Consider the following 27,722-nt stretch of genomic DNA (forward strand, 5'->3'; position numbering starts at 1 on the left):
CTGCTTCCAGGCTGCTGCACAGGTTGTCCATCCCTGTCTCCTTGGAGTTAGGCATGGTCATGTGACTTGCTTTGACCGGTGAAATGTGAGTGGAAGGGACACCCCCAGAGAAGCCTTTAATTGATGGGTGGCACTCAACTCTCCAGCATCTTTTCCCAGCTTCAGCAAGTGTGGGAACATTTATTTGATGTGGAGAGGTGATGCTGAGTCATCACATGGAGGACAGCTGCCCTGAAGAGTGGCCATGACCTCTCAGAGATACTTCATGCTGCCATGAGTTGGGGATTTGTTTCCATAGATTAATCTGCACTTACTCTGACTGATAGAAGATTTCTTTCTCTCCCTCCCTCCCTCCCTCCCTCTCTCTCTTCTCTCTCTCTCATCATTAGTCCATCATCTAACAGTCCATTATATATTTAATAGGATATAATATAGTATCATATAATATTTCATATATATATGTATATGCACATATATATGTAGTGGCTTAATATATATATTCTATTAGGACATTATTTAACAAAAAGTCACAATACGCTACAGAGGAACACAGGCTTTGGAGTCAGACCTGGGTTTCAGTCCTGGCCCCATGGCTTATGTGTTCAGTGGCCTCTAAGACTCAGTTTCCCCATTTTTGAGACAGCAATAATTAGGACCAGCTTCTTTTGCCTGAGTGAAGATAAGGAATTGTGCAAGTTTCGTATCCATCACCTTGAGGTTTGAAGTGTGTGCATGAAGTGCATAACTGCTCAGACAGGTGAAGCAAGCAAGGCACCCGGAGTGCAGAATACAAGGAGCACCCGCAGCCAGGCTCCTACAAGAGTGGGAGTTCCCATACCTCTGTAAATGTCTGTCACTTCCCTGCCAGGAGGGAGTCGTGAGCTTCCTACTGGTCAGAGCCACGTCGGCTTCCTCTTTCTCCAGGGCCTAGTCCCTTGAGTGTGTGTAACATGATTTTCACTTATGGAGAGACAGACCAGCACTTTTTTCCCGGTAGTGAGAGTGAGAACTGATAGTTCAACAAAAATTCAACTGCTAGCCCTGGACCATCGACTTCTTTAGAAATAAACGTAGCTCTAGCTTTTCTGCCTCTGTCAGCTGTGATGCTTTGAAACAAAAGGGGGTCATGGGGGTCAGGAGTCAGGGTGGATTATCTGGGGTGTTTGGCGATGCCCTTTCAGTTCAGATCCACTGTGGTTGGCCAACTCCCAATCCACTTTGGACTGTGGTCAATGAAAGAGCTGGAGGCAGTCTTTACCCCGACGAGGCACAATTCCAAATTATTGGCTAAACTAGACTAAACTAGGAGTCATGGAAAAAACTTGCCAGTGCCTTTTAATAGCTGAGTCAGTTTAGAGGTTTGGCTGCAAAACTATCAGTGTTCGAGACATTGCCTTTAGGACTATCCCAAGTTCATCAAGATAACATGCTGCGTGGGTCATTGGTTTTGTTCCTCCTCTGGCCTTTCTTCCCCAGCATTTACCAATCCTCTTGGCAGAAAAAGAGGACAGAGAACATTGCTTCTGCTTATTTTGCCTTCTTTCACCTGACCCAGGATGCATTAGGAAATGAACTTGGGAAAAGGCACTACTCTGGTTTACTTAGTTAATGTAGTGTTTCGATGTGTCAAACTAAACAATCCAATGAATGTCATGAATCCTCTATACTAAGGTTCGTTACCATCCTAGACAAATAGGATGATCATTTCATTTCACAGACACGGATGTTTCTGCTGTCATGTGATACATGCATTCCCCCAAATCTTGAGTTCTACAAAATTCAACACTAAAAACAACAAGGCTTCTTTTTGCTTTTGCACCTTTGTAACAAGATAGCACAAACAATCATCCTAAAAAGACAAACACATTTAAACACATTTTTAAAAATTGCCTAAAAAATAAAGAAATACTATTGGAATATAGAACTTTATCTTTGAAACAAAGGCGAAGACAGAGTGATTGAAGGAGATGTAAGGAAGGGAGAACTTGCTGAGTTCTGAAGACGAGGGTGTGATGCACAAAGTTTGGGGAGAACGGAGCAACGTGCCCTTGGTATACAGAGCACGTGGCAGAACTGAGCAAAGAGGAAGAACTGGCATCTCGTACAGTGTTGTAATTCTCCATGGTTTGCAGCTCTCCGCCCTGTTGGTATACTTGGCATTCAGCTGTCTTCCACTTTAGTACGCTAGGACGAAACACATAAGAATCCATGTAGCTCTTATTACATCATGACATTATTTATTAATCACATCTGAAATAGGTTATGTTATCGAAATATGCATTATGGTAGAACAAACTGGATTGTGTTTATGGTCAGGCATGACCTGTTCTGATTGAGATCAAGGGAATTGTCAAGGAGTACCCACCAGCTGAATATTGACCGAAGAGACTCAGATGGTCTCTAGGTAACTTTTTTTCCCCACATAATTTTCTCTTTTATCCAGATGGGAAACTCCCACCCATCTTTTGATGTTGACTTACATTTAGTCAATGAAAGAGCTGGAGGCAGTATTTACCCCAACAAGGTACAATTCTGAATTACTGACTAAATTAATATTTAGTATTCATGAAAGAAACTTCTCTCTTTTTAAAAAGCATTAAATTCATAAGCAGATGAGTTATAGTTTAAATAAGAATAGTTACAAGTTTCAGAGTAAATGGATCCAGATTCGGATAAGAGAGGGAGTTTGGCCACCCAATTTTTCTTCTTGTCGCAGTTGGCAGGGGAGATTGTTACCCTGAAGGCATCTAGATATTTTTGGAAAAACAAAATCTTAAGCTTTTTTTTTTTTTTAAACTATTTGGATTCCTGGCAAAATCCCATATATATTTGCTGTTTTTGGTTTAGTTTTTGCTGAGTACTTTGTCTATTAACTTTAAAATCGAAGTGTTGTTCAGGGGAGATGTAATCTGTACAATATGTTTCTGATTATTTGTGTGTAACTCAGCGAAATGGTGTTTGGTCAGAGTTATTTTTTTTTTTTTTTCATCTCTTTAATTTTCATTGAATCTCTTGAATTTTTTTCCCCATTTCCTTTCCTTGGCTTTAACTTAATGATGCCCTTTTCATGGATAATAAAATCTTTGCATTTTGAGAGGCTCAAATTTTGTCAAAACATCAATATTCCCAAAGTGGGACATGATACATTTCCCATGAGGAATGTTGGGCTGTTTAGAAGTTGGAGGTGGGGCTTGAAAATTTTGTACTGCTTCTCTTATTTATTGACTTGTCTCTTTGTTGATGGTTCTTAAGGCTAATGTGGTTATTAGAAGTAACGATAAAATACAAAACAACAACTAAAGCAACCCTCCCACTTTTGTTAACCCCTTCTCCCCTGCACAAACATGTAAATTCAATCTCTAATCACCACTTGAAAAAAGAATAGCTTTTTTCAAAAGAAGTAACCAAGTTTAAAGAATCTGAAGTATTTTTCATGGGCTGAAAAAGTAACAAGTGTATTTATGACCCGTCAACTTTGAGATAGTGTTAAATTCTTTTGGGCAGTTTAACTTACTTTTCTCTCTTTAATTCTTCCAAATGTCTTCTTTTATCTAATTTTCCCTGTTACTCTGTCTTCCTAAGTGAACTCGCTCAGCATTTCCAGATTTCATGACTGTGACAAGTGTCAGGGAGCCCTTGGCTCCCAGACCGCTGGGCTGGCATGCTGGCCTCAGCGGGACCCCACGGGAGGACAGCTGGTATCCGAGAGACTCAGGCGGGCCCCTGGCTCTTCAGTGGGTCCCAGGCTGGGAGCAGCCTTCATCTGCAGAGGGCAGGCAGGACTCTGGCACTTGCTTTTGAGCATCAGCTGTCTCCAGTTTCCCCAGGAGCTTTCAGAATGTTTGTGAATTCAAGTGGGAATTGGGATCTGGGCAAAAAAAAAACAGAGGAGGGCAAAAAAAAAAAAAAAAAAGAGATGTGGCATTTATTCTTTGCTTAAAATGATCCCACTGTGCCGTGAAATGCAGGGCCATATCCCCCCCCCCACCCATGGAACACACATTTCCTCTGGATAACGCCTACATGCACAAGCTGAAATCTTGAATCCTGACTGCTTTTATTTACATGTACTTTTTTAGCTTTAATTTATGATATGGTATGCTTGGGTTTAAACTGTATTTCCTTCAGCCTTCAGCAATGCAGATTATTTCAACTAAATAAAATTAATAACTTGTTTGGTTTCCAGATTCACTGCCTGGGGTGGGTTGGAGGGTCAAGAAAAATAGAAGGAATGCAATTATACCAAACCCAATTTAAGAATAGCATTTAATATTTTTTAAATAACAGCTTTAGTGAAATGTAGTTCACGTACCATCAAATTCAGTTTTTAAACGTATACAATTCAGTGTTTTTTTTTACAGTATATTCACAAAGTTGTGCAACCATCACCACTATCAAATTTCAGAACATTTTCATCACCCCCAAAAGAAACCTGGTACACTTTAGCAGTCACCCCCCATTCATCTCTCCCCCATTCCTTCTCAACCATTAATCTATTTTTGTCCCTATGGACTTGCCTATTATAGACATGTTATATAAATGAAGTCTTTTGTGACTGGCTTCTTTTACTTAACATAATGTTTTCAAGGTTCTTCTATGTTATAACATGAATCAGAACTTCATTCCTTTTTTATTGCTGAATTGTATTCCATATATATAGTATATACACACACACCGCACATTTTATTTATCCATTTATCAGTTGATGGATATTTGAAGACATTTTTGGCTGTTACCAATAATGCTGCTATAAACATTCATACACAAGCTTTTGTGTGAACATGTTTTCAGTTCTCTAGGATATATAGCTAGCTGGGTGGAATGGCTGGGTCATGAGATAACTATATATTTAACCTTTTGAGGAGCTGTTTGATTGTTTTGCAAAGTAGCTGCACCCTTTTAAATTCCTACTAGCAGTGTATGAGAGTTCTAATTTCTCTACACCCTCACTAATACCTGTTATTATTGTTCTTTGTTATTTTGGCCTGTCTAGTGGGTGTGAGCTGTTATCTCATTGTGGTTTTGATTTGCATTTCCCTGATGGCTAATGATGTTGAACACCTTTTCATGTACTTGTAGGCTATTTGCATATCTTCTTTGGAGAAATATCTATTCAGATCTCTTAAGCATTTAAAAATTGAATTGATTTGTCTTTTTATTGTTGAGTTGTAAGAGTTCTTTATATATTCTTGATACAGGTCCCTTATGTATAATTGCAAATATTTCCTCCCATCCTGTGGGGTGTCTTTTCACTTTCTTAGTGGTTTCCTTTAAAGCACAGAAGTTTTAAATTTTGATGAAGTCCAGTTTATTTTTCTTTTTGTCAATTGTGCTTTTGGTGTCCTAAGAAACTATTGCCTATCCAAGGTCATGAATATTTACTCCTGTGTTTTCATCTAAGGGCTTTATAGTTTTAGCACTTAATATTTGGGTCCTTGATCCATTTTAAGGTAGTTTTTTTATATGATATGAAGTAGGATTCCACTTCCTTTCTTTTTCAGTGAGTATCTAGTTGTCCCAGCACCATGTGTTGAAAAGACTATTCTTTCTATCAGATCATCTTGGCATCCTTGTTGAAAATCAAGGTTTATTTCTGGACTCTCAATTTGATTCCACTGATGCCTGTGCCTCTCATTATGCCAGTACTGCACTGTCTTGATCATTGTAGTCTTGTAGTGAGTTTTGAAACTGCAAATTATGAAGTCCTCCAACTTCTTTTTTTTCAGGTAATTATTGTAAGTCTATTGCATTTCCATATGAATTTTAAGATCATCTTGTCAATTTCTGCAAAAACAGCATCTGGGATTTTGATGTGAAACAGAATTTATTTAAAAAAGATGAACAATGCAAAGAGATGATAACTTAACCACTGCCATTATATTTGTCTTAAAAAAATGATTGTGAAGTGCATGTGTAGTGACTGAGAGAGGCAGACTAAATTGTAGAGCACATTTAGAATCAGGGAGGTCTGGTGGATTCCTTCTGGGCACAGCACTTGCTAATATGATTTTGTGTAAGTTACATAACTTATCCTGTTTCCTCAGACAAATGATTAAGTTGGAATAATGATGAGTACATTGTAGGGTGATTATAAGGATCACAACTAACTTGTTTTCTGTGCTCCTTGGACATTGCCTGGCACACTGGTGCCCAGTGTATAGTAACAGTTATTATTGTTTTGGACATGCCCCCATTCTTCTCTTAAGAAGAGAATTAGAAGTAATGAGAAAAATTGTAGACCTAATTTCACAGACTGTCATATTAATGAGAATTCTTTTTTTTTTTTAAATTGAAGTATAGTCAGTTACAATGTGTCAATTTCTGGTGTAGAGCATAATGTCTCAGTCATACATATATATACATATACTTGTTTTCATATTATTTTTCATTAAAGGTTACTATAAGATATTGAATATAGTTCCCTGTGCCATACAGAAGAAATTTTTAAAATCTATTTTTATATATAGTGGTTAACTCAATGAGAATTCTTGATATCAACTTGTGAATAACTTATTAAAAGAAGTCTTGGCTTCTTCACTTGTTGGAATCGAAATAAGCAGGACAACCCACAATGTGGGGCATTTTAAAGTAAACTATTTCCTGAAAAGAGAAGAATATAATACACCCATGATTGTCAATGTACAATGTGAGGGCTGTGGAGGTCCAAGCCATAATACTAAGCCTTCTCCTTGGTCATTCTCTTAGAGTGTACTGTGGAGGTTCCAGAAGCTAGGTAATATGTGATGTCATTACTCTGATGGCTCATGGAGTGTGGGTTTCTGTACTCTTGTGTTTTAGACTTTTTTTGTAAGTTTTAATATCAAATACGGTAGATCTCAATAGACATAACTCTTATAAGCAAAAGTTCTTTGGGGTCTGCCATAATTTTTTTTCTTTTTTTCTTTTTAACATTTTTTATTGATTTATAATCATTTTACAATGTTGTGTCAAATTCCAGTGTTCAGCACAATTTTTCAGTCATACATGGACATATACACACTCATTGTCACATTTTTTTCTCTGTGAGCTACTATAACATTTTGTGTATGTTTCCCTGTGCTATACAGTATAATCTTGTTTATCTATTCTACAATTTTGAAATCTCAGTCTATCCCTTCCCATCCTCCGCCCCCCTGGCAACCACAAGTCTGTATTCTCTGTCTATGAGTCTATTTCTGTCCTGTATTTACGCTTTGTTTGTTTGTTTTTGTTTTTGTTTGTTTAGATTCCACATATGAGCGATCTCATATGGTATTTTTCTTTCTTTTTCTGGCTTACTTCACTTAGATGCCATCATTTTTAAAAGCATTCTGAGACCAAAAAATTGGAGAGCTGCTGTTATAGACGAACCCTTAGATACCAGTAACATTTCTGAGTATCTTCTATATACCCAACACTGTGCTAAAAATATTTTCCTAGCATCGTCTCACTGAAGCCTGATGACAAGCCATTGTTGTAGCTCATTTTCGTGATGAGGACACTGAACCCGAGAGGCATTAAATAAATTGCTGAGGGTCACATGGCTGGTAAGCAGCAGAGCTAATATTTGAACCCATTATGTCTTGTTTCCTGGGCTCTGTCTTCAGATTCTGTAGCCTTGGAGACTCAAAGGATATTAAACTTCCCAGCGAACCCCTCCTCTGGGATCTGAGGAGCTGAAAGTCTGAGGTATGTGCTGAGCCCACTTTTAGAAGCCAGTCTTGGATTATGAATCTCTAGCTGGCTGATTGGAATGAAAACCCGAGGCCAAGACTGTGTCCATAATATTCCCAGAGATCTTGCCTCGACACTCCCAGCTCTTTCAGAGAGGGGTTTGTTGGCTGCCCTCTGTCCTTTACCTCGTTAGATTTATGAGCTCCTGACTGTGGCAGACAGAGCTGGCCCGCGCCTCAGGTCCTGCTGGGGGAGCTGATTAATCATGAGCTCCCGAGACTCCGGCGGGAGTGGAGCAGCCAGGGAGGTTGTGGATGGGGCTGCGCCTCGGCATGCAAGCTCCTTCTGGTGCCAATGTCTCCACTTTGGGCGTTTAAGAAACAAAAGTGGACTGAGATAGCAAAGGGGGCTGGAGGTGTGGGCTTTCATAACCACTGTTAGAAAGAAAGGAAAAACATGAAAAAAAATCCCAGCATTTTTACATTGTAAAAAATTACTGATCTAGACTTATATGATGTTATGGATATCTGAAACTTACCCAATTAATTTCCACTAATATAATGTCTTAAAAAGTGGGGAGGGTATAGCTCAGTGGTAGAGCACATGCTTAGCATGCATGAGGTCCTGGGTTCAATCCCCAGTACCTCCATTAAAATAAATCAATAAACCTACCCCCCCCAAAAAAGAACAAAATGAAACAAAAAAAAAGTCTCAAAAAGTTACTATTTATTATGTATGTGACCCACAGGAGACCTCAAGAGTTGACTTTGCCCATGCTCCCAAGCCATGCCCAAGCCCACCTTTGGTGGGTGCACTGGCCCTGTTCTCCCCCAATTTCTTTATGAAGAAACTAAAGACCAAAAAAATCTCAGTGGTTTGTTTGAGATCCCACAGCTGGTCGACAGCACAGACATCATACTATTTTCCCTTTTCCAGATGTTCCATATTTCTGGATGTTAAAGACCAACAAAATTAAAAAAAGAAAAAGAAAAAAAAAACGGGAAGTAGGGGGAGAAATAGAGGAATATAACAGAATTGCCAACTTTTTGTTTTAACAAGTAAAGGCATTAAGAAGCCATAACCACTATCTGATGTCAGCACTTCTCATAAAAGAGAGTACATTTATGTGCATTTTAATGTACTTTAATAGCTCAAATTTAGCTCTGTGCACCACTCTCTATTTTCCTATCTTATTTGAAGGCAGGCTGGAGTAAACTTTGCCAAAGATCCCTCTTTGTCCTGAAAGATCACTGCTGAGCTATACTTTTAATTCAAGAAGAAGGTGGAGCATAACCCTCCCGTGGTCTCTTTTTTGGGGGGGTAAGAGTGAGCCCTGATTTCTGAATAGCAGGTGTGACTCCTAATGCTTATGAGCTGAGCCCCCAGGGCTGAGCTGCAGGCAGAGTCCTCTGAATTCCCATGAGGACAGTGTCCACCTGACTTTGGTTCCTGTCTCCCTATCTGGGCCATTAAAGTAACAGATGAAAATCTGTGGGATGGCTTTCCTTGTCATTTTCACTTGGATCCCAAACTTGCACGAAGGACCAAAAGGTTTATGCAAGCGTTCACCCTCTCCACTAACTGTCTAACCTTCCACAATTAGGGCTCTGCAAGAAATCAAGGCTCTGGTTTTCACGTAGGCTGAACGCAGCTGCCCACAACTAGTTAAAGAGAAGTAAGTGAGCTTGCTTGGATTCTTCTATGACCTCGGTAATAATAATCCTTGGCTTTCTGCTCTGATGGAAGTTATAAACATTAAATCAAAATAGGCGAATGTGATGGCACCATGTCTGCTAATTATTGATCATAACGTGAAAAAAATGCCTCCCCTCAAGCTGTTCCATTTATTCCTAAGTCTCAGCAAAAAGGGCACCGTCAAGGTGAACATGTCCAGCACACTGGTAGGATGACCGAAAGGCTTGGTCCTTTCAGGTGACTGGCTGGCCAGTGGGGTGATCAGAAAGTTCAATCCTAAATCCTGGAATAATTTTAGGAACTCCTAGGCCTTCTAGGAGGTTCTGGGAAGTCTGAATTAAAGTGGGTTATGGGGAATTTCCTCGAGCAGTGACCAACACCCAGGATGATGAAACCCTTACCCATATGCCCGGGACACTAATTATTAGACACTATTCTACACCCATACAGTGTCCTCTTGGTTTACTGCCCTGTTCCTGACAACCTATGCCCTAATCTCCCATCTCTGGATTTGTTTGGGAAATTCTGGAATCAGTCTAGTCTTTCTGGGGGCTGCTGAGTTGTTTGCTCCTTGGCGTGATGATGACAGTTTAATCAGGGTTGAGGCTGCGATTAAAGCAAACTAATAAGTGTTTCCTGAGATCGACAGTGTGTAAGACTATATTGCAGGTTCCTGACCTTGGTCACCTGGTTGCAGGTCGTGGGAAAGGGTCAGCTTGTCAGCTAAGAGTATTCATTTATTTGGCACATGATCTGTTTAGTACATACTTCCCATTTGATCTCACCGAACAATACTGCCAGTCTCTCCATTTTACTGAAGCTCAGAGAGGCAGGTGTCTTGCTGGAGGCCATGTGGCTAACAAGTGAGAGGACTGAGGGGCACGCGGTGCTAACTCTAGAGCTGACTAAGCCATTTTATAGTGGTTCCCAGCCCTCTTTTCCAGCCTCTGTCCAAGAAACAAAGCACAAAACTGCACCTGGAACCACCAGCACATCTCAAACTCACTGATCTTTTTCATTTTACCACTTTTGTGTAGCATTTCTGTAGTCATGGTGATCTTACCAACCTGATCCCAGCTACCCGAAGGGTCATAGTGCTGGAGAAGAACGTACTGGCGTGCTTCTCTGTGTAAAGATCCAACTGACCAAGACCCAACTCCATGAACCTCAGGCTGCAGGAGCTGCCTGTCTGACTCCCTCCAGTCTGCTCGGGAGACTGACCCTCCTTCAGCTGGGAGATGGCTGATCTTTTTTCCTTCTTGCTGCTAAAAATGGCCATTGGGTGTGGGGCCTGCCTTCCTGAACCATAAATTACAAATGCAGGTTCAAAAAGGCCTTCAGTGGAATTGGAGATTGATTCTCAGGCCAATTAGATGCTCGGAGTCAGCTTGTATGACACTGGCCATCACTAAGTTTGAAATATGGGCTTTGCTACTTTCCAGGCCTGGGCTGCAGAAATGCCTGGAACTTTAATGACCTTCTCTGTCCATTAAGGGATCTGATAGACATGAAGTTTTATAAGGTAAGGACCAAAAATGGATCAGGTTTTTGGTGCCAAAATTCCATTAGGCCTGCAATAAAGGATGCATTCGATCTATTTAGCAGATACATTTTGAGGTAGTGAAACTAAGTAAAATAATAAGGCCTTTTAAATTTCATGTTTATTTGAGGCACTGATCATTCAGCAGAGAAATGTTCTTAGTAATAGGTTTTTCTGTCCTATGTTTCTTCAGAGGCCTACTTACTTCTCTCTTTTCCTTGGGGGTGAATTATGATATGTTGGCTCATGGGGAAAGACTCTGGACCTCTGCCCGTTCTTTCCTTAAACTGCTTTCTGTTTAATTCTGTTACCAAATGGGCCACAGGGACAGGAAGCAAATCCCCCAGCTAGCTCTCATTACCGGGTTCAGCTCTGCCTCCTTAGTATTGGTCCTCTCCTCTTTAACTAAAGTGCAAAATCATTTGGTTTGTCCTGAGTTTATTACTAACATTCATATGACTTGAGAGAAGATGGGTCAAGAGAATGAGTTGAACGTATCCATCTACCACCTTTCTAGTTCTTGAAGTGATATGAGAAGTTGCTAAAAAGAATAAGTCCTTCGGGACAAGAAGAGATTTCACCACCAGCGAGCCAGAAATTTTATTCCTGGAATATAAGAGTCTAGGGGTATATTTTCAGGGAAACCAGAGGGTAAATAATGTAGGTGCAAAGCAAGCTTAGGGGAAAATCATTGTAGAGATAAAAGCAATTTCAGTGATGCTCCAGTTTCATCCATGTTTAGCGGCTCGGGTATAGATGAAGAGTAAATAGAGCTGGGTTTAACCAGCATTGGCTTTGCCCAGGCTTCTGATGGTAGGAGACAGGAAAGGAGCGTGGGTCACATGTGCACAGAAAGTTGAGAACCTGTGCACAGAATGACCAGAGTGACAGTCTATGGTGTCTAGTTTGAAAGGGAGAGAAGTGACAAAGGAGTGTGTTCAATCATCCAGGGTCCTGGGGGGTGAGGGACTGTTGACGATTGATTCTAGGAGTCGTGGTAGTGGTCAGAAGACCGACAGTACGATGCTTAAATCTGAAATGCTGGAGGTGGTGCAGCTACACGTCAAGATAAGGTCTAGGAAGGGACCACAGGAGCTGCTGTTTGTATAGACAAAGTGGAGGAAGATACCACTATTGAGTGTGGAGGGCCAGGAGCCCTGTCTTCCCCAACAAAACCAAAAGCCCATAAGAAGTCAGATCAAACCCAAACAACAACAAAACCCCATCAGCACCGCTACGAAAATATACCCGAACATTGTTTAACAGGAATGCTCCTACAACAAAACAACTCAAGAACAATTAAAAATAAAAACAGCAAGCAAATTGTGGGCAAAGGAAAGCTAAGCACAGGAATATGGATGGCTGATAAAGATAATGTCTCAGAGAAAAGCATTAAAGGCAAAAAAGAGTTGTTTCTAGATGGGGGAGGGTATAGCTCAAGTGGTAGAGCGCATGCTTAGCATAGATGAGGTCCTGGGTTCAATCCCCAGTACTGCCAATTAAAAAAATAAATAAATAAACTTAATTACCTACTCCTCCCCCCTGCAAAAATACCATAGGACATCACTCATATGTGGAATCCAAAAAAAAAAAAAAAAAAAAAGACAAATGAACTTATTTACAGGACAGAAACAGACTCATAGACATAGAAAATAAACTTATGGTTACCAGTGGGGAGAATGGTTGCGGAGGAATAAATTATTAGTTCCAGATTTGCAGATATTAACTACTATACATAAAATAGATATACAAATTTCTTCCATATAACACAGGGAACTGTATTCAATATCTTGTAGTGGCCTATAATGAGAAAGAATATGAAAAAGAATATATGTATGTATATGTATGACTGACACATTATGCTATACATCAGAAATTGACACAACATTGTAAGCTGACTATACTTCAATTAAAAAAAAAGTTATTTCTATTTGGTAAAATTTATAGTCCACAAGGAAGATGTAATCATGATGAATCTTTATGTTCCTAGCAATGTAGATTTGAAATATATATATAAAGTCAAATTATTAAGAGAAACAAACTCACAATCATGTTGGCAAACATTAGGAAGATAATATAATAAAGTATAAAAGGCATAATTCAAACAGCTGTTATACATACCCTTCTTAGTTTATACGAAGACATTATGCACATGTACATGTTTTGTTCTTATTTCAGAATCTGCAAACGTTAAAAAAAAAACTAGCTGCTGAACATGTGTACCATGTAAACAGCTAACAACACTTGAGGTCCCATTAGCTAATAGAAGAAAATTTCAAGTTTATCAATAGGTAGCTGATTGTTTCTATCACACCAAAGCTTAAGTCTTAAAACGAAGGAATAAAATCTGCTCCAGCAATTTAATAGGATTCCACCTCCAACTTTCATTCAGTCCGTGTTCATATCTAAGACATAAGCCTTAAGGGTCATTAAATTCCCATTTGAACTGGTTGCTGGCTGTCAGTTAATATGCAGACTGCTCTAGCCTCGCCCCCTCCACGCTTATGCACAATGCTTTGAATGTTCTGTGTTTTCCTTGCCTTTGACTGCCATTCCATCCCAGGATTCTCATTTCCTTTTCTCCTGTGTTTTGGCCAGCATAATTTTGGCAGTTAAAAAAAAAAAAAAGCCTTCTCTGTCCTTTTCTCATAGCCTTCATTTCCATTTTAGTCTATTTTGGATATTTTTTCTGTAATGTCTTCAATGTGCTTTATTTCCTGTTTTTACAAGCTTTATATAACTTATGAAAAGTGTGATCCAAGACTTGTCTAGGTTAGGGGATTATTATTATATTTTTACGGAATTATGGATTATATTGATCTACAGAGCATACACTGGCCATTGCTGTTTGCAGGGCTGTCTTTAGATGGAATTGACTAGAGGTAATTTTCCAGGGCTCTGCACCTTGGTGACCTGGGGAGGCAGCTGGTGGGAGGCATATGTAGGCAATTAGCATATATATACACCATATGCCTTCACATTTCCAAAGCAAAAAAAGATGAAATAGTTTCTGCTCTTCTTCCAGCCCAAATTCCTTATTTTTCATGTTAACAGTGCTTTATTATATTCCTTAAATGCGTAAGTCTTAAGTATTCGGCACAATAAATTTTGGCAAATTTATGTACCCTGATTGAAATAGAAAACATTTCCAGCATCCTAGGAAGTTATCTCATACTTCTTCCCAGTCAATTCTTATCCAACAACCCCTAACTCCAAGCAACCACTCACCTGTTTTCTGTCATTACGGATTAGTTTTCTGTGTTCATGAACCTCATATGAATGGAATCATATATACGTGTTCTTTTGTTTATGCATCTCACTCCACATATTTTTTGAGATTTATCTATGTTATCAGTAGTTTCTTTTCTTTTCTTTTCTTTTTTTTTTGCTTAGTATTATTCCTTAGCATGAATATACCACAATTTGTTAATCCATTTTCCAGCGGATGGACACCTGGGCTGTTTGCATCAGGGTGTGTTATTTATGCATCAGTCTTGTTATGAACATACTAACAAGTTGTTTCTCTTGGTATATATCTAGGAGTGTTGTTGCTGGGTCTTAGGGTGGGTGAATACTTAAATGTATCAGAGAGTGCCAGTTTGTTTTCAAAATGATTGTACAATGCTAAACCCCCACTAGCAGCGTGTGGGGGTTTTAGTTGCTCTACACTCTTGTCAACACTTAGTGGAGTCGGCTTTAATTTTAGTTTTTCTGGTGAGTGTGTAAAGGTATCTCTTTGTGGTTTTGCTCTGCATTTCCCTGATGACTAGTCATGCTACGCACTTTTTCATACCCTTACGGACTGTCTTAGCCCATTCCGGATGCTATGACAACAATGCCACAGACTGTTTGGCTTAACCACAAATTTTTATTTCTCATAGTTCTGGAGACTGGGAAGGCAGTGCCCAGTGAGGACCAAATCCCTGGCCATTTTTCTTGCTGCATCCTCACTTGAGAGATAAAGAGAGACAGAGACAGAGACAGAAAGATTGAGATCTCTCGTGTCCCTTCTTATGAAGGGCACTGCTTCCATTCATGAGGGCTCCACCCTCATCACCTAATCACCTCCCAGATGTCCCACTTCCTCATACCATCACATTGGAGGCTTTGAACACATGAATTCTGGGGGGGGGGGGGGGCAGGTTCCATCCATCACATTGAGCATTTGAATATCTTCTTTTTGTGAAGTATCTGTTTAAGTTTTAAGCCAATTTTTAATGGGGTCATTTGTATTTTTAATATTTTATTCCCCTTCAAAGGGCTATATGATTAATAGACTTTAATCAAGAGCCAACTAGATGCCCAGAATTGCCCCAGGCTTTCAGATTTAATATCTTAATCATGACAACAAACTGTAGAGGTCAGTGCATTAGTCCCATTTTACAAAATAGGAAGGGTAAAATCAGCGAAATGACATTCTTATGGAATAAATCTTCAGACACATTGAAAAACTCTCTCAAAGATGAAGCTTTCTGGCCTCGGATGTTCAGTGTCACCAGAGAAAAATGCAAGAGAGAAGATTTTTCAGGAAAATTCAGTATCTTTGAAACTAGTCTTGGCTTAAAAAAAAAAACCAAACTTTTAGAATAGTTAAATATTTACATAAGTTGCAAAGATAATGCAGAGAATTCTGATATATCCATCTGGTCTTCTTCTTCTTCTTTTTTTAATGGCTTTGTTCACTATTTACAATAGCCAAGACATGCAAATAGCCCAAATATCCATTGACAGATGACTGGATAAAGAAGTTGTGGTATATCTATAAGGAATACTACTCAGCCATAAAAAAGAACAAAATAATGCCATTTGCAGCAATATGGATGGACCTGGAGATCGTCATTCTAAGTAAAATAAGCCAGAAAGAGAAAGAAAAATACCATATGATATTACTTATATGTGGAATCTAAAAAAAAAAACAAGACAAATGAATAATTTATAAAACAGAAGCAGACTCACAGATGTAGAAAACAAACTTATGGTTACCAAGGGGGAAAGGGAATGGCAAGGGTTAAATTGGGAGCTGGAGATTTTCAGATACTAACTACTACATATAAAATAGATAAGCAACAAGTTTCTACTGTGTAGCACAGGGAACTGTATTCAGTATCTTATAGTAACCTATAATGAAAAAGAATATGAAAAGGAATATATATATGTGTATCTATGACTGAAACATTATGCTGTACACCAGAAATTGATACAGCATTGTAAACTGACTATACTTCAATGAAAAAAAAAGTGAAAAATGGTTTTGTTGGGTTATAATTCATATACTATCAATTACTCTATTTACAATGAAATGTTTTTCAGTATATTCACATATATGTGACATGCAGCCATCAGCAATGCCAAGTTGGAAGCATTTTTAATCATCTCAAGAAGAAACCCTATTCCCTTTAGTTGTAACCCATCTACTCCCCTGTAACTCTTCTCGACCCTGGGCAGCCACTAATTCGCTTCTATCTCTAAAGATTAACCTGTCCCGGTCTTTCATATGAATCGAGTCATATGATATGTGGTCTTTTGTTCCTGGCTGCTCTGGGTCCTGGCCGTTCTAAGGCTGCTGAGGTCACCATCACCCTTGTCCTGTTCTCCCTGGGTGCGCTGCAAACTCCATTGCCCTTTGCACTCAGGTGTGGCACATGACTGAGTTCTGGCCAGAGAGGTATAAGCAGAAGTGATGGGTGTGCCATTTCGAGGTTTGGAGCTTTGAAAGCCAGACCACACTGGGTGTCTTAGCCTCCTTCCTCGTACCCTTTTCTTTTCTTTTCTTTTCTTTTCTTTTCTTTTCTTTTCTTTTCTTTTCTTTTCTTTTCTTTTTTTTCTCTTCACACTCTTTTCTTACACTTGGGCTAAATGAAAAGAATTCTGAAGACCTAGAGGAAGGTGAGAGCACGAGGTCCAAGGAGCCTGGGACTCTGAATGAGGAGCAAAATCTTTCTCACCCCTATTGGACTGTGCTCTGGGTTCTAAACAAATGTTTATTGTGTAAAATTAGCCCCTGAGGTTTAGGAGTTGTCTAGCACACCAGCTAGTCTTATCTGTCTTTCCTACTAAAACACTCGTGAAAGCCCGTGATCATGTATATCCCTGATGTATCAAGGGTTCGGATCATGTGTTGTGTTTTTTTTTTTTAATGGAGGTACTCGGGATTGAACCCAAGACCTCATGCATGCTAAGCATGCACTCTGCCACTGAGCTATACCCTCCCCCACTAAACTTTATATATCTTATTTAGTTGGAGACAGTCAGAGTAGGCATTCTTACGGAATAAATCACATATATCCAAAAACATTTATCAGTAGCCTTGTAACAAATTCTTCAAGCTTAGTATTTATTTCACTATCTTTGCTCCGTAATCTCCCAGCACGTCGGAGGCTCCACAGGAAACATGAGGAACAGAGCTCCGTGCATTGCAGGGCATTTTGTGAATTACAAAAATCTGTTCATTTCTAAAGATCAAAACCTCCACCCATCTGGGGTATATAAATCCTACGCATAGAATTTATGATGGGGGGTTATCTTGAATTATGTGTTGGGTGTTGGGTTTGGCACATAATAAATATAAATGATCCTCTCAGGACAGTAGATTAACATCCGGGGTGGGGGAGTTGGGGAGGGGAATCAGGCATCTGTGGAATTTCAATGGGAAGATGTCCTACATGTCTCAGAGAGAAAAGAGCTTCCAGTCTTCAGGAGACAGGGCTGTGATCTTTTTTTTTAAAGCCCCTTACTAACTCCTTCCTCTGAGAGAAGGAGAGATTTAGCTGCTCAGTGATAATTGGAAAACGGGCCGTGTAAGTTTGGTTTGCCTCTCTTGATCTTCTTATGTTCAGAAGGGTACCTCTGACTGTCCACTGGGCTGCTAGCTGGCTGTGCTGGGGAGGCTGTGGATGGCCAGCAGCACCAGTGACTGGTGGACCAGTCTGTCCAACTCCCAGTTCCAAGAGGAGGTGTTAGGAAGCTAACTGAGCTTGACCGTCTAAGTCACACCCTCTAAAACAGCTTGGATTAGCGATAAAGCTCATATTTTCATCTTCATCTACATGCCCCTGCGTCTCTCAAATGATTCTGACCCTGGAGTGTGGGAGGATGGACAGTGCAAATATTTATCGATCCCCTGAATTCTGACAGGTGCACAGCTAATACATTTCATGTGATACACAAAGCAGTGAACACCTGTGGCATCCTGCTATGTGCAGAATTGCACTAAAGACTGTAACTTCAAAGGAGCAAAAGCATTTCTCAAATAGATTCAAACTCCTTGAAGGACAAACTTGCGTGAAGGGTAAAATCAGCCAAAGATGGCAGAAGTAAGGGCTCTGGGTCATGAGATGGACTGTAATTCTAACTAGAGTTCAGAGATAAGAAATGCTCTTCTAGACTTTAATACATCTGAAGGTCGGGCTTGGTCCTGCAGATGTCTGTAACACCTAGATATGTGTAAGTTTATACACAAAGAGACACAAAAATTTCAATTTACTTCAGTCTATGTGGTTTCAGTTTTCCAGAAGTTATTTAGAGCCCCTTCTGCCTTCTTTCCCTTTCTGGTGGTGATTTCTCCATGGCAGATAAGAAATGATATATCCAAAAAACACAAAGCAAATTTAAGGCCTTCAAGTTGATGTGCATTTCTGTATTTAAAAACAATCATGTGTATTTTTTGAAATCCTTGTAGCACATCAAGGTCGTTTATGTGTCAGTGTGAACAGTGTAAGACTTGACATGATCTTCAGTCTTTCTTGTCTTTATCTTCTTTATTATAAATACATTTCTCTATGTATTTCTCCTCTACCTGTTTTTTGCTCTGTAACGAGTCACTGTTTAGAAGAGTAGATAAGTCACCACTTTCTGGGACATCATCATGAATCAGAAAAAAGAATGAATGTAGCCTGAAAAAAGCAAGTGGTGAGAATGGATGTGAACTCTGGACACGTGAGCACAAGGATGGGGTTGTGAAAGTCTTGTTCTTGACGTGGCTTTTGCCCTTTGGTTGTGCCACACCGTCGCTGGTTCTAATTTCCATCCATCACCTGAATGTTGGCTGACACCTACTCAGCTAACCCTATGGCCTTAATATACCTTAAAGAAGCCTGTTAAAGTCAAGCCACAACATGTGCGGCGGTGTCTCTGAGAACAAGTCACCAGTAGTGTTCCTAGGAGAGGAGCACCTTCACTAGGGCCAGAAGCGAGCCTCCAGCTGGAGGTCCTGGGCGTCAGACTCAGGCTCCTGCTGACCAGCCTGCCTCTGCTGTCTGTGTAGCCCCATTTCTCCTTCTCCTTTACTCTGCAGTTCGGTTGGGAGTCCCTGACCTTGAGCATCTTTAAGACTGATTCCAACATAGAGAACCCAGGATTCTTGCCAATCATGCTGGTGCTTGATTTTGAGTCCCTCCCACCTGGGGTTGATGGTCATTCCCAGCAGCTCCCTGAGCTGAGTCCTGCGGGAGGAGAGGAGAAACCTTTGGTTTCCCTGAGTGTGGTGATGTCTTCCTTAGTTAGGGGTGTTTTACCCTTAGCCGCTAAATCGGGCACATGTGCCTTTGAGTTACCGGGGAATGTGGAATGCTCATAGATCCACACTTCAGAGACTTTGAAGCCATGGGTATTTAAGGGCTCACTGGTACTCTTGATAAGATCATGCTTTCTTTTCATTTGGATTGACTTTTTAAAATAAGCTGGGTAACTTTTAACCTCTGCATTACCCAACATTTGAGGCCATGGGCTATAAAATGGCTTTGTTATACTCCACAGAAGCAAGGATTCTGCCTTCTGCACACCATTCAACCACTCTGAATGTCTAGTTTCTTGGAACTAAAAGACACTAATTAAATGCCAGATGTTTAAATGATATGTCAGGCATTTGTGTCAGACATGGTAGTTGCTTATCTAATCTCTCCTTTTTCTTACTGAGAATCACATTTTGTTGGGTTGGCAATGTATGTACATTTTCTTATCCCTCTTGTTTGTGATATAGTTGTAGCCAAAGAGATGTTAACAGAAATCACTGCTTAAGGCTTCTGGGAAAGTTAATTTTAAAGTGGATTGTCTCAACTGCCATACACTCTTGCACTGGGGCCCTTCTATCTTCCTTTTCCCTGGAATGACCGTTGTAATTGTTGGTGCTCCAGCAGCCATCTTGGGACCATGAAGACACTGTGATCGTGCTAAGGATATAAGGAACCTGAATCCTGATGACATTGTGGAAATTTCATCCCAGCCATCAGTTTCTCATCTCTACACTTCTTTCAAATGACTGCTCCTTGTGTTTTCTTGTTACACTGCAGCAAAACTTAATTCCTAACTGATAAAACGCTCAACTTTCAGACTGCTTTACTTAGAGAGGAAACAGAAAAATGACTATTTGGCATGAAGACATTTTTTACCCAAAATAGTTTTGGTGAAATGCTAACTTTAAATGTTGAAGACGAGGCATGTCCTATCTATCTATAAATCTTATATAGCATCAAATAGGCCTAGATTAAGGGGGAAAAAGGCAGCATCCTTTCAAGTTTAATTTAGCCTGAGGAAAAACCCCTTTACTTTGGCTTAGTTGTCATTATATGCATGTGAAACCTTTGTCAGTAGAAGTTTCCCTGGGGAAGGGCATGTAGTTTAGTGGAAAGAGTAGGAGCTTTGGCATCAGGCAGATTTGGGCTTGAATCCTACCTGCACTAGAAACTGGCTGGGTAATTTTAAGCCCATTATTGGATCTTCCTCAGCCTCAGTTGTTCTGATTTATAAAATGAGGAAGGCCTGAGATTAAAAAGGAAGAATCTGCAAGAAAACATTTCAAAGGGACCCAGTGAAGGATCCGGTACCCTATTTATTATTTATTATTATTATTATTTTCCTGCATTTGTGTCATTTCTCACCTTTGCACTCAGCAAATGTTTATTGAACATCTACTATGTGTCAAGACTGTGTTGAGCATTTGGCTCCTTGACTCTGAGTTTGCCCCAGGTGGAATTAGGACTTTAGGGTTTAGCGTCAGAAGGACTAATATTTGATCTGTTTAAAAGCTCATTGGCACTAACCAGGAGAGAGTGAGTTTCAGAGCTTCATCACAGGGTTTCAATTAAGAAACCAAATTGAAATCTCAGTGGCACAGTGAGGTTTGGTGATTACCATCCAAAACCAGATGTAAGGGCTGGAGATGGGTCTCGCAGATAGTCAGGATTAGGAAGCTAGAATAAAACTTTGAAATTACATCTGGAAAAAAAGTTGTACCTCTTCAGGAAACAGAACAGGTTTGGGTATACAGGGACCACCCCCTAAAAAAACTGAAATGAAGTGGGGCTCATTTCCTTGTGACTCCAGTTTCATATGTCCTAAAGATGTGAGATCAAATATTTGAAAATATTTAAAGTCAATGGATTATTTACAACAGGGAAGCCTGCATTTTGCCCGGGCCAGACCTTGAACCTTTTCAGTACAGTCTTTTCTCTATTATCTCTTGATGAACTTGGTCCACTGTATGCAGCTCAGTCAACTGTGTGCACTTTCAAATAGCCAGCAAATTTGAGCTTGTTCAATAGATGTTATTTGTGGATCATGACATAAAATAAACATTTAGAAGAATATTTAGTAGAATCTCTACTTTGGGTAGAGAGAGGTGAAAAAGTAGAGAAAATTGACCTTGTGAGAAATTATTATTATTCATTTTCCTTCCTGTATTCATCAAGGCCCTGAGCTTAAGGGACTTGGAATTATAAAGAGTGACTGTAATAGTGGCTCGTATTTGCTGAACCTCTTCCAAGTGCCAAGACTTTATGTGGCTTATTATTATCTTTAGTCCTGACCATTAATAACTATCTTTCATGAATACAAAGCTCAACGTTGTTTCATTGGGAAGCAGTGCACCGTACTGGAAAGATTTGGGTCATTGGCGTCAATAAGACTTGAGTCCGAATCCTGACTTTATGACTTTGAGCACATCATTGAACATCTCCCAACCACAGTTAATAACTCTCCATAGTTTTCCCCCATTTTTCAAATGAGTAAACTGAATCTGAATGGAGTTGGGCCACCTGTCCAAGGTCACACAGATAGTCGAGAGAACAGCTATAGCTAGAGATGGAAAGCGACCTTCCATCAATGAAATCCTGCCCTTTCCCACATGCTCTTACACTGCTCTAATGCCAAGGACCCCAACAGGTCAGGAAGGGACAGGAAACACACTCCTTTCACACATAAGAAGGTGGGATATAGCGGGGGTGAACTGGATGCCCCAGTTACGGCAGGAAATCAGACTCCCAGCCAGGTGTCCACCTCCACAGAGGGCATGAGAAGAGCCTATGGTGAAGAAAACTAACAATTCACTAATATTTCGCCTTCATGTATTCATCTTCTGGCTCATTACAGAACGTAAGCCAGGATAAGATCTGGTTAAGATTCATTCTCTCGGTTTCCAATATATCACATTTCTACAAGATTTATGGCTGTTTTCTCCTGGGCTGGAACACATGCTGTTGGATTATCAGCTTGTGTTTACATTTTTCTCTTATCTGGGCAGCATCGCTTTGGTCCAGCTGGCTGGTCTGCTCTCCTGGGATCAGCTTTTGCCATTTGCCTCGTTCCCGGGCCCGCACCACTTTCCCTTCAGCTTCCCTGTGCCTCTGTTTGCTTTGTTATCAGTTACCTGTCTTCTGCCAGAACGGCTATTTGTGTCATTCTCTGCCTCTTGTTTTCTGGTTAGTGCGGAGATTATCTCCTTAAATAGTCGTGAAAACTGGGGGATCAGCATTTGTGATCCTTATCTCTCTCTTGAGGAAAATACTTCTTTCTCCAGTTTCTTAATCCGGACTTTACAGTCAGTCTTGTCTTTCCAATGAGCAAACGTTTCCCTGCAGTTTTGAGTTTTCAGCACACTTCCGGTAGAACGTGCAGAAAACATTTTTGCTTTGAGCCCCAGAACTTTATTTTGTGGAATTTTCTTTTTAAAAACAGAACAAAGAGCAGTTGCAACTGCCAGTTCCTTGGCTCTAGTCGTTTCCTTCTCGGCCCTAAATGGTAACCAGACACTGACTCAAATTCCATGGCCCCAGCGCCCCCTCCTCCCCGCTCACCCCCGCCCCGTCCCTCTCCTCTTGAGATTCATTATTTTCACCAAATTAAAACGTTCTGGTGGGAATGAGCGAGTATAAAGCGACAGGGCAGCAGGGAGCTCTGGTTGTACAGAGGGATTATATCTTGGGAGGCTTTCCTCACTGGTCTGTGATATGATTAACCAGTCAGAGGGACCGTAGCTTTGTAAAGTGGTTACTGAGTCCAAACTTGCTCTGTCTGCTCGCTGCACGACAGGCTAATAAATCGGGAGATGAGGTGCCGGGGCAAGGAATAATGACTTTATTCAGAAAGCCGGCTGACCGAGAATATGGCAGACTAATGTCCTGGAGAACCGTCTTCCCCACGTCAGAATTCAGGCTACTTTTATACTAAAAAGGGGAGAGGGTGTGGTTGGTTGTTGCAGACTTCTTGGTATAGTAATTCTCTGTTCTTGCCACTGTCCACATAGGTCAGGTCATGTGTCCCTGTAAACCTCCAACAAGACAAATGTTATTCTCCCTTCTGCAACTTTTTATCTCTATATGAATGGGAAAGAGTTATACCCTTAAAGGTCAGAGCTTTGAGAATGGGCTCTCCTGTCTATTTCAGGCTCTCGGCAGCATTCTTTTACAAAAGGTGCAGAACTGGCATGACTGAGCACTGGAAACAGAGCCCAGGGTTAGAGCCAAAGGAACAGATCTAATATGAAGTCAGATGTGTCCTTCCCTACTATAGTTTGAGGAGATAGGTTTTAAAAGGAAGTCTGCCCTCATTACCTGTGACAGCTGGGTTTTAAAAACGATTTCTTAGAATACTTGTCCAAATATAAAAGTGTTGGTCTTCCATGAGCTCATTCATTCATTCTACAAATAATGATGGCTAGTATGCATCAGGCACTGTGCTAGGTTCTGAGAACTCCAGGGGAAGCAAAACCACAGACTGGCCTCTGCTTGCTCAGATCTCACAAGGAAGTTAGGGTGGCAAATATTAAGTAAGTCACCATATGCATAAGTGAACACCTGCAGACTGAGATGAGCTCACTGACAGAGGGGAGGGTCTTTCCAGGGCAGGTAACAGGAGGGCTCATCTAGCCCAGGGTGGCTGCTTGCGTCTGTGTCAGGGCAGCCTTCCTTTCCAGGAAGAGCCCCGTGAGCTAGGATCTGGAAGGTGAGGGAGAGGTCACTGGGTGGCGGTTGGGAGCCAGTGGAGTCTGCTTTTGGTGCAGTGTGTTCCCTATCTGACAGAGGGAGTGATGGGCAAAGGCCAGATGGAGGAATGAGTACAGTGTGTGAGAAGAAACGAACTTTTTAGGCCAGAGGGACTGGGCTTCTGAGTGCGAGAGGGAGACTGGAGCAACAGCGACATGAGGGACAAGCCAGTTACAGGACAGGATGAGAGATTTAGCCTCTGGCTTTAGAGCCATTGACTGTGCTGGGAAATGCCAGGATTACATTTGCATTTTGAGAAGATCACGCCTGTTTCCTGTGGAGAACAGACGCTCAGAAGGCCAGAGTGGATCCATCTAGTCATTCATGCATGAAACGTTTATTGTGGTCCAGACAGGAAGGGCCGGGACCTAGGACCCCGGTGAGAGGGAAAGAGATGGCTCTGTTTGGTTAGAAATCACTGGTGAGTGGGTGAGGGCAGATAATAAGCAAATGCATAGATTAAGGGGAACGTTACGTTTCAGTGGCAATATGTACAATGAAAGAAAGCGATCAAGGGGCATCTGGCAGACAGCACACGCTGTTGGCAGGTAACACTACTGTCACCAGTCTACTGAGTTTTCAGGGATGGCCCCTCTGAAGAGGTGAAATTTTCCTCCCAAAGTGCAGCATGACCCCCGTGTTTTGGAGTCTTGGTCATGCCTGGAGTGGAGCCAATCATCCTACCAGCCCTTTGGGTGCTTGTCATTATGTTCTGTCCCTGTAAAGCAACCCCTGGATTCCTCCAGTTTTTCTTGGCCTTCATGCAAGCATGCAGTATGGGATCCTGAAGGAACTTCCAAGATCACTCATTCAGCTCTCTCATTTTACAGGCAACAAAGCGGCAGCCCAGAGAGGTGCTGTCAGGGGGTTAGCAGGCACCCCACTCTTGTACCTGGGCCATGTCACCCTGGGCCCAGAGCCCCCGCCCCATCATTCTGTCCTCCTGGGAAGGACTGGGTTACAGCTGTGCTTTCTGAGGTCATGCAGCCTGTTTCCAAAGCACTTTTCATCCCTGGGTGTGTAGGAGATTCCAAATACCTGCGGAAAGTGATTAATGGTCCCCCCCACCCCGACATCTCCTAATGCAAAACATTCTTGGACAGCAACCAATTTAATTTAGACTCCAGAAATTGCTACTTTTTTTTTCAACCTGGCTTGTATTCATGATATTTTTTAGATGCCCTGAAACTCTGAAGCATATTTAAGGCCATGAAATAGCATTACAAAGCTTTTACCATTTATAGAATGGCACGGAATGCAAAATCCAAAAAGAAAAAAAGAATTCTTCTTTTCTCCTTGGTTTCCATAAGATTTCAAACTCAATAAGACTTTTTTTTTAATTTAAGATTTACAAAAACAATTTTTTTCTATAATTGAGTCTTATTGGTTGAAGTTTAATCTAGAACATAGTTTTCATGGCTGAGTGGAAAAGCCCTTTGGGGATCATGGTATAACCTAATCTGAAATAATGCTTCTTGAGCTGGTTATAATAAAGTTCTGTTATATTATATCTCTTAGAGGAGTCCTCCTTTTTTATAATTTTTAAGACATTGTTCTAGGAAAAATATCCTAGTGTTTCTGAATCCATCCGATTAGTCAAGGCCACAGGCACTGAAGAAAAAATTACATGGTAGTATTTATCCTGGGAAAACACTTTTTTGATAAATTTCAGATATATCCTACTGCAAGGAAAGTTCTTTTCTCTTTGAAATGAGATAGATGTTTTATGATCTTCATTTTCAGATGAAGAAATTGAAGCCGGGAAAAGGAAAGTAACCAAATTCGCACAGCGAAACTCTAATCATTATGACCATCAAGTGGCTTGGAAGACATTTCGTGGGGCTTTTCATGGGGTGGGGACAGGGTGGGTGGGGGCTGGGGGCTGGGGGAGCCTCCTCTGGAGCTCACAGTTGAGCTTGGAAATTCATGTTTGAATATCTCTTTGGGGCTTTTGCTTCCTCCTGTTGGTTCTCAAGAGGTCGGGATGGCACAGAGATACTGAGTTCCCCGGGTCAGTTCAGGAGGGAAAAAAAGTCAGACCTTCCTTGGAAAGTCATAGAAGTTTGTGTAGCTGAGATGCATGCGGCTTCCCAGCAGTGACCGTGGGAAGCTGCCAAGGGGCTGAAGGCCGGACCCAGGTAACTGCACGGAGTAGTTTCCAGGGACGGCTTTAACATCTCCAATGGTTTAAAACAGCAGTTTATTCTCTCACAGTTCTGGAGGCCAGCAGTCTGAAATCAGTCTCACTGAACTGAAACCAAAGTGTTAACAAGGCACTGCTCTCTCTGAAGGCCCTAGGGGTGAATCTTTTCCCTGCCTCTTCCAGCTTCTGGGGCTGCCAGGGTCCCCTGGCTTGTGGCCGCATCACTCCTGTCTCTGTCTCCGTGGTCACATTCCCTCTGTCTGTGTCATATTTCCCTCCACCTCCCTCTTATAAGGACACATGTGCTTGCATTTAGGGCCCACCCAGATAATCCAGGATAATCTCCCCATGTGATCCTTAAATTAACCACACCTGCAAAGACCCTTTTGCCAGGTAAGGTGACATTTACAGGTTCCATGGATTAGGACCTGCTATCTTGGGGGCCAGTATTGAGTTTATCATCCACCGAGCTTGGATCCATCAAGCTGACATTTATTTATGGCTGACAAAGGAAGGCTGCAGGCAAGAGGCCAGCAGAGGAGAGCCTTCCTGTTGTACAGACGTGGGGTGAAATGTCATAATCAGTGTCTGGCAGGACAAAAGACTGAAGGCAAAAGCTTAAGCAATACAGGGCTCCGGCGTGACCACACTGGCATGACTACTGCTGGGTTTGTTTATGAGAGGACAGAAAGCAGCCATGTTGGGGGCCTTGGGTGGTTTTCACGTCCTGGAAGTTGTGTAGAAACAGTTGGCCAGGAATGTGTTCTTCAGGAGCATAAAACGACTTCTGGCTCAAACAGACCGCAAGCCTTGAGTGGTTAAAAAAAAAATCCTCCCAGAGAGTAGAAATGTGAAGTGCCCTTCAAAAGGTTATTAATGTGGCCCTCTGGGGACAAAGAATCACATCGTCCCGAGTATCTTGCTGATTTTACCCCGTGGAGACTGGTTTGAGGGTGAGCAATGGAGTTGAAGCATCGGGCTGTGGTGACTGCAGGATGCGGTGAGGAAGTGTCCTCCTTCCCGACTTCACTCATGAGACAGGAATGGAGGGGGATGAAGATGCCTGGTTAGTGGAAATGACACATTCTTGTCCATTTACTAGCTTGAGATGAAAGAACAAACCCCTTCCAAATACATAGACGATATTAGCCAAACTGGATCTTGTCTTGTAAATTGCAGAAGCTTCAGTAAGCACGGGCAGCAGAGAAGCTCCCAGGAGTTCGGCTTCCCTCCCTTTCCAACACCTGAGAAATTGGAGGGCGGTTTTTCATTGAGATTTCCCAAATGCAGGTCAAGAGCACTTCTAAGCTTCCCATGGGGCCTTAGTGATTATTTTAAGGATTGAAAACATTTTTCTTACATGACCATCTATCATCTCTCAAAATTCCAGGACTCCCTGAAGGCCCAAGTGTCTTATCTCTCTTTTCCTCTCTCT

The 27,722-nt window shown here is 41.2% G+C and overlaps 1 long non-coding RNA gene and 1 other non-coding gene across 2 annotated transcripts in view; both read left to right on the forward strand.

Moving 5' to 3' along the window:
- LOC116663035 overlaps positions 1–27,722 on the forward strand; it is an 89,179-nt gene that overhangs the window by 18,360 nt on the left and 43,097 nt on the right. The window lies entirely within an intron of this gene.
- On the forward strand, positions 8,231–8,302 carry TRNAA-AGC. The gene has a single exon. It is a non-coding gene; the product is annotated as a tRNA-Ala (tRNA).

The sequence above is a fragment of the Camelus ferus genome, chromosome 4 (genome assembly GCF_009834535.1).
Source record: "Camelus ferus isolate YT-003-E chromosome 4, BCGSAC_Cfer_1.0, whole genome shotgun sequence".
In the NCBI taxonomy this organism is placed as follows: domain Eukaryota; kingdom Metazoa; phylum Chordata; class Mammalia; order Artiodactyla; family Camelidae; genus Camelus; species Camelus ferus.